The sequence below is a fragment of the Ursus americanus genome, chromosome 2 (genome assembly GCF_024610735.1).
Source record: "Ursus americanus isolate L20-20 chromosome 2, mUrsAme1.1.p, whole genome shotgun sequence".
NCBI classification, from domain to species: domain Eukaryota; kingdom Metazoa; phylum Chordata; class Mammalia; order Carnivora; family Ursidae; genus Ursus; species Ursus americanus.
This window is the reverse complement of record NC_142128.1, coordinates 78571231-78583536: the sequence shown is the minus strand read 5'-3', so window position 1 is coordinate 78583536 and position 12306 is coordinate 78571231. Positions and strand designations below refer to the sequence as shown.

The window sequence follows — 12306 nt, the reverse complement described above, 5'->3', positions numbered from 1 at the left end:
TATCTGTTTTGCCGATGATTTGGGACTAGAATTCCCTCGAGGGCAGGAACTTATCTTCTCATTACTCTCTAGCCCTACAGGCTCAATATTGTTTGAGATTTCAAGGATTCACAAACCATCCTGTGCACTCCCTAGTACACATTTATTTCAACTCAAACACAAACAGGACGGGGTCCCTCTTCTTTAACTCTAAGTGTGATTTCCAAAAGAACCGAGGTGGATTATATACAAAGAGAGATTAAGAAAAATACATGAGAAAAATATAAGGGAAGAAAATAGGATGAACCCAAGGGTGAGTTATAAATAAAACGAGGCTCTCCTAGGGGCACCTGAAGAAATGGACTGCAATTTCGTTCTGAAGAGCCAAGGAAAGAAGAAAACATGAACGATTACACAAATTTCAAAGTCCAAAAGTTTTTAAATCCATACATGAAGGAAGTCCTGTGAATCCGGCATCACAAGCGTGCGCCTTGGGCCACAACCACCCCCAAAAAGGAAGTGTGAGGGGCTTGGCAAAACCCACCCCGCCAATGAAAACACATGCCCTCACCCACGTGACACACAGGCTGCTGCGTTCTGCCTCAAGAACGGCAGGTCACTGCAACAACGTTCTGTCACTCGCCAAGCTGAAAAGTCAGTCAGACATAAGAGTCAGAAGTTGGTGACGCTGTCCCTGCACTCTTGTCAGTGATTGCCATTGTGTTCATCTCTGTGTCCCCTCTCTCCTAGCCTCGCCCACAACCCTCTTTCCCTGGGGCCTTAAGCAGATTCACTCTGGTGGGAAACTCGCAGGACTTTCTGCCACGATGGGATCTGGACTGATATGAAAGTTTCCCCAAAGCATGGATCCCCGTCAAGCCTCCTCTTTCCCCCACCCTGCCTCTGTGGCTCCTAATTCCTCATTAACAGTTATCCTGCCTAACTCTTTATTTCTTTTTAAAGATTTTATTTATTTATTTGACAAAGAGAGACAGCCAGCGAGAGAGGGAACACAAGCAGGGGGAGTGGGAGAGGAAGAAGCAGGCTCCCAGCGGAGGAGCCTGATGTGGGGCTCGATCCCAGACCGCTGGGATCACACCCTGAGCCGAAGGCAGATGCTTAACAACTGAGCCACCCAGGCGCCACCCCCCCCCGCCCCGCCTAACTCTTTAATGCTTGAGTCCATGTGGGTCTCAAATTCCTTTCTGGTTTCTTCTCTACCCCTGTACCTCGACCTCTAGAATTTCAGATCATCTGCGGGCCTACCTAGATTCTAATTTGCCCGGACTTAGAATGTATGTGTGTCTGTGTGTCTGTGTGTGTGTGCATTCCTGACTCCTGTGCTAGCTTCAGCACCCCTCAGACCCACCTTTCCAGAACTCCCCTTGTTGCTGACAGACCATCCTTCTCAGTGGAATGCTAGTAAATTAGAACCAATCATTTGTTCTATGGACTGAACAGAATTTAACTGAGAACGAGCAACTCCTTTAACCTTAAAACGCCTGGGAATTGAGTGGTGCCTATAAGAGCCCTTTGAAGGTTTGAGGGAAGAAGAATTAAAAAAAAAAAAAAGAGGACTGGTACAACAGATGAGAGAAGCAGAAGAGCAGAAGAGGAGTGGTACAGTCTTCTGCAAAACACTAACCGGTGTCAGGATTGGGCCATCTGAGCAAAGCACCGCACAGGGCCTCACAGGCAACAGAATTATCCCCCCAAACAGGGAAGGGGGAGGAAGGGGGGAGCCCTGCTGTACCAAAGTCATTCCCAACCATTTAATAGCCACAACATCTTATCTGATGTGTTGGACATTCTTAGTACCCCTTGCTCAAAAGATGAAGATAGATTTTTACATTGATTTGTTCTGAAGGATTTGTGTTTTAAGAATTTAGATGGGGCATTATGGAAGCCTCTAGGGCTTCTGGAGATGCTGGCAAGTCCCATAAACAGACCTGGTATCCAGGCTGAGGTGGAGCCTATGCCCAAGTCCGCCATGGTATGAATGCACCTATCCCAGCACATAGACGCTAACTTATCACTGAGTACCCTCATGGCCCCCCTCATGTGGGACCTTGAGGCCAGAGTTATTTATTCATCTTGCTTTTCAGTGACCAGCACAGTGCCAGGCCCAGGTGTTTGATAAAATGTATAGAGCAAGCCAAAGGATCCCCATATGCCAGCACCTTCCCTGATGCTCCTGTCTAGAGGAGAGGATGAGCAGACCAAAGAGGGAACAGCAGGCCTTGTGGACCTCTCAAGGTAACAGGCTCCACCACACAAGAGAAAGTAGTGACCCCAAAGCTTCTCAAAGCCGCCCCATGATGCCAGAGCCAGAAGGGCAGGAAGGGAGCACAGCCTTTGCCCAGAGACATTCATCAGTCAGACAGAGTACTCGAGGTGGGCACCCAGAATGTGCCATGCTCTGTGCTGGGTATGGAGGACACTTGGGGACCCTGGGGCATGAAGAAAGAGACAAGGCAAACAGCGATTCTAATGGCTGCCGTTCATCGAGTCCTAACTCTAGGCACCTCGCCAACATTTTACCTATGTTATCTCTAATCCTCACAACATCACTGAAAGGTAGATGGCGTCTCCATTTTATGAATTAGGGCCATAAATATCCTACTTAGTGGTGGGACCAAGATGCAAAACCGCCCTCCTCAGACTGCAGAGCCCAAGACCCAGGCCATCAGCTCAGCATATGTTCTTTCTCTGAGCTCTTCCCACCTCACCCATGAGCCGGACTCTCCAGAACTCCGTCGAGCCTTCTCGATGCCATTCGCCTGCTCTGCAAGATCCACCTCCCCTCCGTCAAGAGGGAAGGTCCTTCTCATCTGGAATGCCAGCCTGACTCAGCTCTGATCCCTCCTTTTATGGAACACCCTCAAATGTGAGTGGTTTCTCTGCACCGCCCTGTGCTGCTTTATAACTACTCCTAAATGCTTTGCTATTGGCGGGAGTGGTTGTTATTAGCGCGAACATTCCCGAAGCCCACCTACAAACCAGGTCTGCAGGTTCCCTGGGGACAAGGGTCTTTTCAGTGGGTGGTCTTCTGGATCCAGCTCCTGCTGGTGCCGATTGTTACATCTTCCAGAAGTTTGTGAGCCAGTCATTAAACCACTGGTAGCTTGTGATCAGCCACGGAGAGAGTGTGTGCGCTACAGAAACTGGCAATGGCTACAAATCAGGTTCCCCACCCCCCGCCCCAGAAAACTGGTTGTTAACACTCAGCTGCACACCGTTGCTTTCAACCCTTGCTCCCCACCTCACTTCCTGCTCAGTTCCATGAAACGTGTCCATCCTTATACTGAGTGCCAGCATGTGATGGAAGCATCCAGAGATAGGGCATCATCACAAGTGTCAGTGGGGACAGTCAGTAATGACCGGAGGACAGCAGTGGTCCAGGGCATTTCCTGGAGGAAGGGAATACTGAACCCCTAATTAATTTTCCTCCGTTCCACATTGTCACCTTCAACCAGCACTGTTTGAGATCCCACCACATGCCAGACTCTTTGCAGAAGTGATCACATTAAATCCTTTGCCGAGGAGAACTCTGGGGCTGGGCGGATTCAATACCTTGCCCAAAGTCACACAACAGTATCTGTCGGAGCCCCAACTCAAGCATAGGCCTGTAAGACTCCAAAGCTGGGGGGGCCCTCTCCCCTTCCTCATACTCTTTGGTCAGCAGACCCATGACATATCAGGTGCTGAGTTCCAGATTCCCCAATATTCGCTCTCGGCCCAAGAGCAGGGCAGGAGCAGCTGCGGGAAGCCGTGGCGGAGGAAGGCAGGGGGACGACAGCACCCCCACTGTGCTAGAGAACCGGGAGGACAGGAGCCACCCCGGGAAGCCTGCGCCAGCCCAGCCGCTCTGCAGGTGACTCACCAGCTACCCCTGCACTAACAGCGCCCCCATACTGGGCGGCAGGGCAGCTGCACGGCTTGCATCTTCTGTGCATGTGTTTTATGGAGCTGGGAGGGATGGGGAAATCCCTCTCCTGCCAGCATGCAGGCGCAGAAATAAATCATTAAAGCCGAAGTTTGCCAGGCTTGCCAGTGGACGGGGAGAGCAGCCGTCCTGCCACCAGGACCTTCTCTTGCTGAACACAATGAACACTCCGGCGCAGCCGTTCCCTCAGTGACGTGCACCCATGTGCGCCCTCTCCGAAATCATATTCCACCCCCACATACTCCAGTTCTACCTGGTCTCCCGGGCTGCAAAGACCCGGGGACGTTGGGGGAAACTGAGGCACAGCAGAGCAAAGCCATCATGTAGACTCTAGGAGGTGGAGGGCAGGGCACTCCGCAGGCGGGACGAGGTCAAACAGTGCACCAGATCGAGCAAGGTGGGGTTGTAAGAGCTAAAAGCAATGGTGTGCAGCCAAATGTGAACAACCAGGTTTCCAGAGAAAGAAAAGAAGGTTCATTCTGATTTGTAGCCATTGCCAGTTTCTGTAGCACGCACACACTCCCTCCATGGCTGATCGCAAGCTACCAGTGGTTTAACGACTGGCTTGCAAACTTCCTAAAGATGTAGCAATCAGCTTCAGCAGGAGCTGGATCCAGCAACCACTGAAAAGACCCTTGTCCACAGGGAGCCTGCAGACCCGGTTTGTAGGTGGGCTTCGGGAATGTACACAGTAAATAACAGTCACCACCAACAGCATAGCCCCTACCTGGGAAGAGTTTCAGACTGCACTCAGATAGGCTACCATGAGGTCACCATCCGCCAGCCTCACCTCTACCCCCTTCACCCTCAGCCCCATTGCCAACCTGTCCACAGCCCTGGACCCCATGCCCTTTCTCCTCCTAACACATCTGTCTTCTTCCATGGCTAGTCCCTCCTCCACTGCTCTGCGTCCTATGCCCTCCCACCCTCTCAGGGACAGTGCTCTGTGGCTCTGCCCTTTTTTTCTAATCCTCAACCCCTCCCTCTCTACTTCCTCCTTCCTATCACCATTTGGACATGCGCTGGTATCTCCCTCTTTCATGGAACAAATTTCTCTTGACCCTTCATCCCACCCCATGTCTCTCCTCTCCTTCACAAGCCAACTCCCTGAAAGTATTGTCTGTTCTCACTGTCTCTGCTTCCTCATCTCCCATCTACTCCCCACAACCCGACCCTCTAGCTCCTGTCCCGTCACTCCCCTGAAAGCTCAGGGAAAGGCCAGCAACAACTTTCTGCAGATATGGCCATCTCAGAATCCTTACTTTGATTCCAAGGGCCACACAACAAAAAGCAGAGATCAACACTTGCATGATCAGTGTGGAACATGGCGATCATCCCAGTCTTTCCAGAAGGAATGGCAGTCCAGTAGCAAAGGCCGGTGGGGTTTTTGCTCTGAAAGTCTTTAAATTGGCTGTGAACAGTAGCAGGAAGGATGGAATTCCACGGAAAATGAAATAAAAGACTGAAGAGTAGCAAGGAGAGGAATTCGAGGTTGTGAGTGGAGGGAGAGAGGGTGCAGGATTGAAGTCGACTGCTCTGGGTAGGTGAGCAGAGAAAGAAAAAGGGGTTCTTGGTGAAGTGGCCATAAAAATGCCTTTAGAAAACTGTTCTTGGACCTCAAGAACTGAAATGGGTGACGGTGACGTCTGCAACGTTGGCGCTGTCTCTCCGTCTCCCCCACGGAACCCTGAGTAAATGCCACAAGGCTCACTGAAGCATTCGTATGAACGGATTGAGGGAGGGGGAGCTCCAAGAGAAAAATAAGGGGACAGCTGACATCTGGGTTACACCAGCTACAGCAGGGAGGAATGACAAGTGAATTCAGCAAAAATGTTTTATTTCCACATCTATTGTCAAGTCTAATTATTGGTTGAAATTAGAGGTTCTGCCCTGATCATGGCCATGAATAAATAAAAATATGTTTGAATTTCAGCAGATGTCACTGAATTTCACATATCCTTCCCTTCCCAGAAAGGAAAAGAAAGATCCGGCTAGCCTTTTCATACGCTGACATCCCCACGTAAGGCACAGAAACTAGCTCTCGAAATGATTCACTTGACCAAAGAAATGAACACCAGATCAGAAATCCTGAACTTTCTTCCTAGCTGTGGAAGCTACACACGTGGGTCTTGCATCCACACTTGGCAAGAAAACGTCAGTTTGCAGAAGCAGTTTTCCTTTGCACAAGCACGCGTGTGCAGTACTCACACAGTCGGTCACTTAATCACAGATAGCAAGAGCCTTCTCTGGGCCAGCAACTGCAAGCGATATTAAAATAAATACAGAGGTGCTTAAGCTGTGGCTTTTCCCTCGAGGAGATCATTAGTTAACACGTCTCGGCATTTGGGAGTAAGACGGCTAAGGCTCACGTCCGAGTTAGTGATAGAGGAGGATGTGCCTCGGGTCCTTTCCCTAGGAGCTACCCTCGGGTTGAGCTTGACGAGAGCCGTCTTCCCAGCCCAGACCACCCTCCTCCCACCCTGCGATCCATCTCTGCTCACACCGCACCAGTGTGGTCCTTCTGCTGTGCCTTTTGCCAGCCCGCACACCCTGACACTGGGCTTCAGTCACAGTGCTCCTGTGTCTCCTGCCTCCCCTGCTCCCCCCGCCCCCCAGCAGTTGTGCGTGGACCCTGCTGCCTGCCTAGTGGTGCTGAGTTTCGGCAGCCCCCATGATCAGCTCACCAGCTCTGCTGATAAAGCTGCTTCAGCAGTGTTTCGACAAAACCAGACTCCCAACTGCATCATCAGTGGGACTCTTTCTGTACGGGGGGCTGTGCCAAATTAACCTCTGCCTGCCTGCCCACTCACCAGAAGCCATACTCCCCTGGGGCTAAACCCTGCTAAGGCTTTTGAAGCAGGAGAATTCAAAAGATGTGAGAACCAGATTCCTAGAAATGACTGTGAGAGGTCGTTCAGCCCTGCTTCCTGCCTTCAGCTCCATAATTTGGAGAGGGCCTCCCTTTTAGTGAAGAGATAAGAATCTTCCCCGTCAACTGATGACCCTAAGTAGCACAATTAATACACACTTGGCCCCACACCTTAGACAAGAATAGAAAGGAAAACAAAAGAAATATATATATAGCAAGAGAGCAATTCTTTGTTTATGCTAACATTTATTGGGCATGTACTTGGTGCTAGGCCCTGTGCTATATTCTATAATTTAATCCTCGCATTGTTACCATCAAGTAGGCTCTATGATTCTACCCATTTCCCAGATTTGAGAACTGAGGCACTGAAAGACTAAAGCCCAGGATGTTTGCCTAGTTAAGTGTCAGAGCCAAGACTTACTCCAGCTGCAGAACCTCTTTACCACTAGTCTTCCTCTACCAGACCTGCTAGACAGGCCGGAAATGCATCTCTGTCCTGACCCAAAACTAACTTCATTGTGTCGCTCGAGCCAGGAGCTAGTCACCGGAAGTCTGAAACATTCAGACAAACACTCCACACGCTTGGGCTCCCGTCTCCCCTGCTTGTTTAGGTCATGGGTTAGGGTTGGATCCGTCCATCAGCAAGTGGCACTGCCTCGTGCCCTCCACACTGCATGCAGGGATCTGCCACAAATAAACCTCCTGCCCCGAGTCATGTTCTCATCTCACATCCCACTCATCAACTCCCGTGTGCATGGCTCTGGTTGGCTGTTTGTCTCTATGTGTGTTTAGTTGTGCCAATTCAGTCCCCGCCAAGAGGTTTATAAGCTGTACCGGGGCAAAGACCATGTCTCTGCCTTTCTCTGTCTCTCTGTATTACTTCCAGACTGCAAACAGGTTATGCTCAATAAATACACACAGAAAGGCTGAGTCTACTTATGACCCCAAATCCCTTTGAATTCAGGAGGTGAGTATAGGCACAAAGTAACATCAGACAATTACATAGTGAAAAAAACCCTAGAATGATATATAAATTGGTATCACATATTCCCAAAAAGGTGCATTTGAACCTTCTTCTTCCTTTTCACCAAGTTGTTTGAACAACGTAGAATCATGATCCCTCACCGCTACCCATGCTATAAACCCTCCCACCTCCCCAGTGTATAATGCATTTGGTTGCAAAAATAAAGATCAGGGTCAGTGCAGCTTTGCTCCGAGTCTCTGATTCCCAAGAGGGCAGGAAGCAATATTTCCAAGCAAAATATGGGGCCCTCAAACCACGAGGTCTATAGATTCTTTGCAAAGCGCTTGTTTGTGTCGAGAAAATTCCAGCCCAATGAGAAACCAGATGGGTAGACGCACCAAATATTGAAGACAGGCCTCAAGGCAAAGCAGACAAACACTCTCTCTGGTGTACACTAAACTCAGGAGTGATCCTCCAGCCGTTACGAGCAGAGAAATGTCCCACCAGAGTTTTCCAAATAGCAAACTCTTAGTCCGATGATTGTTTCTATCATTTGCCATATTTTCTGTCCAAAAGCCTCTCTAGTTCCTACATGGTTAGCAGCTTTTATAGCCCAAGATAAGTGTCCATCCCTTTTAATTTTCATTGTTGCATCTGTTTTGCCATTTCTCTGCAGCAGGTTGTATCACGACAGAAGGATTAATGAGGAAATGGATGCAAACATTTTTATTTCAAATAGCAGCTCTCAGACAAGATCTGGAAAACGGAATCAAGCCATATGATTGTAAAAGAAAAAAAAATCCTTGCCATCCAACTATTGGGCATTTTGCCATTATTTGTGAATAGCATGTAAATACAAACAACTTAACTGGGGTGGGGGAGAGATGTACATTTTTCATTTGTGTCTGGCTAATCATTTTTTTTTATTATTAATTTGGTCCCTTTTATTTCACATAAATGTCATCTCAAGCACCAAACATCAACAAATAAGATCGTTTATCTTGCTGGGGAAAGCAAAACATTGCATTGCCATTCAGAGAAGGCAGCTGACGTCCCTACCGCACCACTAATAAAGAAGGCCTTCAGAACGAAAAATAATCATTTTCTATTACTTTCCACCATGCCTCATCCATAAACACAGGGCCGCTGGTAATTACATTTAGCGAAGAAGCATGCTCTGTGTATTACAATTTCCTGAGATGAACAAAACCCTGAAGAACGCCCCAGACCGGGGAGTGGACACGAAGAGCGGGAGGAAAGAGGTGGGCTGCCCTTCCCTCAGGTGCCTCCCTGTGCCATCCAGGGGCAGAGGAGGAAGGAGGGAAGCGAGGATGAAGTTTTCACATTTTTCTCCTCCCTCTTTTGGCCCGAGCAAAAAGGAAAGGAGCGCCGGATTTAGAGGACACAGCCGAGCCACGGAGCAGGGAGGACACGGGCGGAGCGGCCGGCGCTACCGCGCACGCGCCGCCGGTCGGAGGCCACGCGGAGCCGGCCACGCGGACAGCCGTGTCCCCACGCACGTGCACACGCATCGCGGCGCATCGCGGGCAGGGAGGCGGCGTGGCCACGCTGATAAATCCGCCGCAAGTCCCCTGACTCCGCACTTCCCTGTCGCCGAAGCATTTGGCTCGCCTGCCCGCGCGGCCTCCTTTGCCAAGCAAGGCACTGACTCCACGGGAGAACCGTCCTGTCGATCTCTGCAGGAATATAAGACCTTTTTTTTCCAAGGAAAATGTTCCCCAACTCTGCAAGGGAGGTTGGCAGTACATCTCCAACTCTGGCCTGTCTTTTTAATACCCCTACAATAGCTCGGTTGGACTGAGACCAGCTGTTGGTACATTACCATTTGTAAATGCTTAAAACAGCTACTCCTTGTTTTCTTGGCAACACTGACTGTGGAGGGGGAAAAAAAAAAAAAACTAGCTCCAGCCACTTCCATTCAAACATTAAGAACCACTGACTGCCAGCTTTGGCATTCACCAGCCATTGTTTGCTCAGCTCTCTTCAACAAGTTTCTCGTCCCCCCACTATTCCACCACACACCCCTCCATATAAAAAGAGAAAGAAAGAAAATCAGCAGAGAATGTTCTGGTCCCCGTGGTCCTGACTCTAGTTCACAACAATCATGTAGTTAGTCTTCTCTGAAAGAAGATAGAGAAGCTGAAATGAACGCTCTTTGTTTGGGTCTTTTCTTTTATCTGGTTTTGTCCCCTCTCCTCCTGGCCAGGCTGGTGGATCATCTTACAGGCGCTGGGCCGAAGATCAGCATCTTCCAGATGACCATGAGATTTTCCCAGCGGCCCCCTTCCCCTTTCTCCGCTCTGAATGCGTGCGGTAAGGGCATCACCTTTCCCAGGGCTAGCATAGGACCCCAGCCAGGGAGACGAGTCGGGGGTGACAGGGACATGGCCAAAATCTAAGCCATCCCCTTCAGGTGGGGGCCACTGTGAAGAAAGACTCTTGATTTGGGGCTACCTCTCATTTCACCAAAGCCCTTGGGTTTTCATTTGCAAGAAGAGTCAAACTCCCAAAGTCAATACTTTGGTCATGAAAACAAGCGAGGAATTGCACGAAGAACGTGCAAGGCCCTTTCCTGCTCCCGGTGCCCAGCAGGACATCTGCTGGCTGGGGTGGCCTCCAGGGCCACGTGCCCATCCCACGGCCGCGCTCCGCCTGCCTCAAGCTCTACAGCCCAGGAGAACAGGCGTTGACGTGCCCAGGGCTGCCGTGGCTGGAACAATAGGCTCCGTGTGCCACGTCCCTGCTCTCGTGCCCTTCTGTTCGATGGCCTCCCCCACCAAGGGCAGTGGTGGCTGCATCTGTCCTTGCTCCTTTAGTGGGGTTTCTGGGCACAAGAGGTCTGTCAGCATCACATACGCTCTTGGAACGCAGTGATTTCAAGTAGCCAAATGTTGCAGCAGGGTTGAAATTCCAGCTCGGAAGCTCCAAGTGGAAGAAGAGCGCCGGAACCTGGGCCCACAAGGACCAGAGTTTTGGGGGGTAATTTGGCCTGAGATTAAACAGTCCTGTCCGGTGTTATGGAAATGTTATACAGCCAGTTCTTTACGCAGAGGGAGGGAACCCAGAAAGCCTGGGCTATGGTCTAGCAGCATAAGAAAGCATTGGGACACACAGGCAGGAGGACTGGACGTGAACCCCCACTCTGCCACTGGCCAGGTCAGCCACAGAGACATTCGTGTCATGTCTCAGGGTGTGGATTGTCTCATCTGTAAAAATCCAGAAGTTGGATTGGACAGTTGCCTGGGTCCCTTCAGTTCTAGAAGCCTGTGCCTTTGCCTTCCTAATTTTCTTTAGCTTCAGCTACTACAAGTTCGGGATTGCCCCACTGTCAAGACACCCAGTGTACAGAAACTCAAACACTGAATTCGAAGTTTCCTTTAGGAAGTAAACTCTCTTGGGTGTTATACACAACTAATGAATCATCGAGCCTTACATTGGAAACCGGGGATGTACTGTATGGTGACTAACATAATATAATAAAAATCATTATAAATAAAAAAAAAGAAACTCTCTTAATACATTTGATATCAGATTTACAGAAATCGGTTTATGCTCAACTTTTCAGGAAAAGACTGTAAATTCTTTGAACTGAATCAGACTCGATTCATTTGTGTCTGATTCAGCTTACAGTTCCCAGGCCCACCATAGCGGCTGGCACACGGCAGGCTCATGATGAATCGTGTTGTTGAATGGGACAAATTCGATATGCAGAGCGGGGTCGGTCGTGAGGCAGCGCAGATGACTTGTGAAAACCAAAGTGGTGGGAACTGGTGAGTCTGAGACTAAAAACTGGGCAATTTACAAAGCAGATAATTCACCTGCAGTTAATTGGAAGCCAGGCAATTGCAATAAAAGTTAAAACACTTAAATCTATGGGTTTTACTAAACCTTGCAATGTACTTACTAATACCAAAACATTCGTCAGTCTAGCATTTTGAGCACAAATCCCTCCAGCAAATCTGTGGCGAATAAGCCCCCTCCACAGAACTTTGGGACATCCGGATTAACTGTCTATTGGACCCTCTTCACACTTGCTTAACGGTCCCCTTCCTGGACTGAACATTCTCTATAGGCTGAGACTGTGTCTACCTTGTCCATGTTGGATTCCCAGAGCTTTTGCCGTGAAGGGTGGTCCTGGGCACACTTCTTAGCTCTTCTGTGCCTCGCTTTCCTCCCCCTCTAAAGCGGGGAAAATGGTAGTACCACCCCCGTGGGGTTGTGAGGAAGAAGAACCCCCCACTTCGCGCTGCACGCACCGCGGTTGTATCCCCGTACCCCACCTCGTGGGGCGCAGACACTGTCTCCCCCGGGACGTCTTTCACAGTCATCGCTCCCGGTCCGTGTTGGCTACTACTGCGGCTGTGGCTGCGGCAGACCCCACTGCGGAGGGGTCACATTCCTGCCTCCACGGCAGCGTGATATAGTAGAACGATTTGGATGCCAGTTAGAACCCGGTTCAAGCTCAGCCGTGCCCGTGTGGGTTCTAGACCCATTTAGCCCCCACGAAACATGAAGCACGACCCAAGC

At 49.9% G+C, this 12306-nt stretch overlaps 1 long non-coding RNA gene across 1 annotated transcript in view; it reads right to left on the bottom strand.

Moving 5' to 3' along the window:
- LOC148110665 (uncharacterized) overlaps window positions 1-12306 on the bottom strand; it is a 140217-nt gene that overhangs the window by 112430 nt on the left and 15481 nt on the right. The window lies entirely within an intron of this gene.